The sequence below is a fragment of the Eriocheir sinensis genome, chromosome 19 (assembly GCF_024679095.1).
Source record: "Eriocheir sinensis breed Jianghai 21 chromosome 19, ASM2467909v1, whole genome shotgun sequence".
NCBI classification, from domain to species: Eukaryota; Metazoa; Arthropoda; class Malacostraca; order Decapoda; family Varunidae; genus Eriocheir; species Eriocheir sinensis.
Genome location: NC_066527.1, coordinates 14,907,511 through 14,912,510, shown reverse-complemented (window position 1 = coordinate 14,912,510; position 5,000 = coordinate 14,907,511). Strand labels below are relative to the sequence as shown.

Here is a 5,000-nt window from a genome sequence, read left to right as displayed (position 1 = left end):
GAGGAGAAACAGGAAGAAGAGAAGGAGGAGGAGTGTAAATTCCTTATAAGAAGAAGAAAAAGAAACAAGAAAAGCAACAGCAACAACAATAATACCATTAACTAACACAAGAAAAGAAAAAAAAAATAAGAACACTGCTAAAAAAATATAATAATAATAATAATAATAATAATAATAATAATAATAATAATAATAATAATAATAATAATAATAATAATAATAATAATAGTAATAATAAATTGCACCCACCTCACCTTCCTCCTCCTCCTCCTCTTCCTCCTCCTCCTCCCCTCCTTCCCTCTTTTCCCTTTCCTCCATCCCCTCACCCCTCCCCTTCCGTCACCTATATAAAAAATAAAAAAATAAACAATTAGAGGTAGTCGGCGCGGCGTCACAGGTGAGGTATATGAGCCGAGTAGCGCCCGTTTTTTTACCTGTTTGTCTGGCCTCATAAATCTGGGCGCCAGGTGCGAGCTAATTAATTATAAAGGTGAGGACGATGAGGTTACCTGCGTGTGTGTGTGTGTGTGTGTGTGTGTGTGTGTGTGTGTGTGTGTGTGTGTGTGTGTTTGTGTGTGTGTGTCTAGAATATTATAATAATGATACTGGTAATATGTATCCGTAAGTATCATTTCTACATAACGTTAACAACTAAGAGAGAGATAGACAAACAGACAGACAGACAGACAAACAGACAGACAGACGGACAGAGACAAAGAGAAAGAAGATAATACATGAATGGCGAAAGAGGAATAGAAAAACAGATAGACAGACAGATAAGAAAAAGGAGAAAGAAAGACAGACAGACAGGCAGACAAAGAGAAAGCAGATGAAACACAGAAGGCGATAGACAGACAGACAGACAGACAGACAGACAGAGAGCAAGACAGACAGGAAAGCAATCTCTGACACACCAAAAAAAAAAGAAAAACAACCAGACAGACACAGGCAGACAAGCGAGGGAGTGAGGTGACAGCAAAATAAAGAAAAAAAAATATTGAAGAGAGAAAGTTAGCATTTTTTTACATGAGCGAACACAGGCGAGAGAGAGAGAGAGAGATGAACCTTGCTATGATTTTTTGAGCAAATTTTCTCGATACGTGTAATGCAGCGAGGAGCGAGTTAGCTGATGCGAGAGAGAGAGAGAGAGAGAGAGAGAGAGAGTTATATTAGATCTCTCTCTCTCTCTCTCTCGCTCTCTCTCTCTCTCGCTCATGTAAAAAATGCTAACTTTCGCTCTTCAATATTTTTATTTTTATTTATTTTGCTGTCACCTTACTCCCTCGCTTGTCTGTCTGTCTGTCTGGTCTGAGAGAGAGAGAGAGAGAGAGAGAGATTGTCAATTTTTTTTTTTCAGCATAATATTTCTACAAAAAGGAGGCTCAAAATTACATTTTTTAGATATAACTATTTTAAGAGCCTGTGTATGGGACAAAATGAATTGTCGACTGTTGACACATACAAACATACAAACATACAAATACAAAATACGAAAAAGAAAAGAAAACATGTAAAAACAATTTGGAATATTGTCAGTTTGTCACTTTATATTTATAGCACTAGCGCACTTGGGTGCCCCTCACGCCACCTGTGAGCAGCCAGCTTCACCTGCTGCGTGTTCATGTTCTCCACTTGGGGAGTGGCTGCCGTGAACATGTTCCACAGGCGTGTGGTCCTGGCTGTATATGTGCGCTGGTGCTGCCTGGAGTGTGATCGAGGCACCTCCACGAGCTGGTCACTGGAGAGTGTAGTCCGGGTGAACCTCTGGGCAGCGCGTGGAGGAAGCCTCAAGCTGCTGAGGTGGGGAACCCATTGCACCTGGGCTTTGTGGCACACCACCAGTGCTGAGACATCACGGCGGTGCTCCAGCGATGTCACAGTGGCAGACGACTCCTCCAGGTGCTCGCTGGCCTCCACCAGACGCAGTGCTCGTCGCTGCACTGCATCGAGCCTCTGCATGTGGGTGGCAGCACTCGACATCCAGCACAGGGCACCGTACTCCAGATGCGGTCGTATCTGTGCCTTGAAGAGAGCGAGGATGCCCCGTGGGTCGAGGGATCCCGCTACTCTTCGCAGGGAAGAGACTCGCAGGGACGCCTGGCGGGCAGCAGTTCGGACGTGGTTTTCGAAGCGCAGGCTTTGGTCCACAGACACTCCCAGGACCTTGATGTGGTCTTGGAGGGGCAGACTCTTGCCTCCAAGACGCAGTTGGCCTGAGACTTCTCGAGAGGCGTCTGTGGACCGTGAGATGACCATGGCCTGCGTCTTCTCCGGGGCGAGGGTGACCTGCCACTCCTCTCCCGACTGCTCCACCAGGCTGAGCTGCCTGTTGATCTCGACGGCGCGCTGGCTGTCGGGGCGGCAGTAGGAGCGGGAGAGTGTGCAGTCATCGGCGTAGACTGACACTGCCGATAGCTGCCGGAGGAGATCGTCGATATATATGTTCCACAGGATTGGGCCAAGCACGGAACCCTGTGGAACTGAGGCATGCACTGGTGAAGGCCTTGATGACTGCCCGTTGATCACCACCTGAAGGGTCCTCCCCTGGAGGTAATCCTTGAGCATCATCAGTAGGGCACCCTGGACACCCTTGGCGCGAAGCTTTTCAATGAGTCCCGCGTGCCAAACCCTGTCAAAGGCTCCAGCAATATCCAGGGCTACCACGAGTGTGCCCAGGCCTTCATCCAGTGCGTCTTGCCAATCCTTGGAGTAGAGGAGGAGGAGGTCCGCGGTGGACCGGCCAGGCCTGAAGCCATACTGTCTATCTGAGAGGAGATGGCTCTCACTCAGATGCTGACAGATGACTGCAGCCACCACACGCTCCAGCACCTTGCCCACCACAGAAAGCAAGGAGATGGGCCTGTAGTTGCTAGGCTCGGACCTCGAATTTTTCTTGTGGACCGGAACCACACGCGCCTCCTTCCATAGTGAAGGCCACTTGCACTCCCTCAGGCAAGACGTGAAGACGGCGGAGAGAGGATCTCTCTCTCTCTCTCTCTCTCTCTCTCTCTCTCTCTCTCTCTCTCTCTCTCTCTCTCTCTCTCTTTCTCTCTCTCTTATATAAGCCATGTCTGCTAATCCTTCTTTTTCCTCCTCCTCCTCCTCTTATTCTTCTTCCTCATCTTCATTATTTTTCGTATTCTCTTTACACTTCCTCATCCTGAATGCAGCGAGAGAGAGAGAGAGAGAGAGAGAGAGAGAGAGAGAGAGAGAGCAAAGAAAACGTAAAGCAAACGGGAATACAGGGAATGATTTAACTTTCTTTTCCTTTCTTTTTCTTTTCCTTTTTTTTTCTTCTTTTTTTTTCTTTTTTTTTTGGCGTCGAAAGGATTGGCCAAGGAATAAATATTTGGGTTTGCTTTGACATTTTCTTTATTTTTTCCCTTCTTTCTTTTCCTTGTCTTATTCTTTTCTCTTTTCCTTTTTATCCTTTCTTTTTCTTGTTCTTCCTTTTTCCTTTTTTTTTCTTCGTTTTATTCATCTTCCACTATTTTCCTTTTTTTCTTTCTTTCTTTTTTTCCTCTTTATATTCCTTTCCCTCTTCTTTTCTTTTCCTTTTTCTGTTAGGCGTATTTTTTTCCTCCTTTTTCCTCTCTTCCTGTCTCTTTTCACATATTTTTCATTTATTTCACATTCTTGTCTCCATTTTAATATTTTAGTATGTATTTTATCTCTATTCGTTTTTTTTTCCTTCAATAAATATCTCTTTTTTTATATTTTCTTTAATTATTTTCCTTGTTTTTCCTTTCTTTCTCTTTCTCGTTTTATTCTTCTCCCACTTTATTTCCCTTTTATCTATGTTTTTTCCTCACTAAATGCATCTCTTCGTGTGTATTATTTCATTATTTCCCTTCAATAGATGTTTCTCCCAACAATTTTTTCTATACCTCCCATCTTATACATATTTATCTTCCTCGCTCTTTCCTTCTTTCCCTCCCACCATCAGCCAACACAGAGGAAGGAGCCTGCTGAGAAACATGCAAAAGAACTTAATATATCTTTCCTTTTGTGTGTTATTTCATTATTTCTCTGCAATAGATCTTTTCCCCCAACATTCTTTTCTATACCTTCTATCTTATATATATTTATCTTCCTCGCTCTTTCCTGCTTTCCCTCCCGTCAGCGCGTCTTCCTTCCCGCCACCCGCCAACACAGAGGAAGGAGCCTGCAGAGAAACATGCAAAAGAACGCGCGCGAAAAAAGGTCCTGAAAGCGGATCACACACACACGGCAGGCGAGTGACAAAGGCCCGTATTCTCAGACGCTTTCTGCTCTCACAATAAACATTTCCCAAGCCCACAAAGGAGATGAGTCGGATCCCCGCGCGCATTGTTTTCACGCCCACGATACAGAAGCCTTGTCAGAGTATCACCAGGCACATGAAACTACCCTTGGAAACATTAATATAACCTCTACAAACGCCTTACCACACGCTTTCGGCTCTCAAAACTAATATTTCACAAAGCCACAAAGGAGGTTAGTCGGGTTTGCATGAGTGTTTCTTTACGTTCATGGTACAGAAGCCTTATCAAACTACCACTAGACCCTTGGAAATACTAACACAATAACTTCTACTATTTCCAAAGGCCAAAAAAGGATATTAGTCGGGTTCTCATGAGTGTTTTCCTCACGTCCACGGTGCAGAAGCCTTGTCAGAGTGTTACTAGGCTCATGAAACTACACATGGAAATATTAACACGACAACCTCTACGAAAGCCTTGCCAAACTTGGTTGTAAGAGCCGAGAAATGTTTGAGAATATGCGCCAAAAGTCATGTGTGTGTGTGTGCGTGTGTGTGTGTGCATGTGTGTGTGTGGGTGTGTGTGTGTGTGTCAACCTAGGGAATGCTGGCTGGCGTCTAAGGATTTTTTTTACAGGACATAAGGTATTTTTTCAGGGTGTTTTTTACCCTACTTCAGTGAGAGATTATGTAAGAGAGAGAGAGAGAGAGAGAGAGAGAGAGAGAGAGAGAGAGAGAGAGAGAGAGAAAGTGAGAAAGT

The 5,000-nt window shown here is 44.4% G+C and overlaps 1 protein-coding gene across 1 annotated transcript in view; it reads left to right on the top strand.

Annotated features, from left to right (window-relative positions):
* LOC127000983 (putative neural-cadherin 2) overlaps positions 1–5,000 on the top strand; it is a 179,071-nt gene that overhangs the window by 133,756 nt on the left and 40,315 nt on the right. The window lies entirely within an intron of this gene.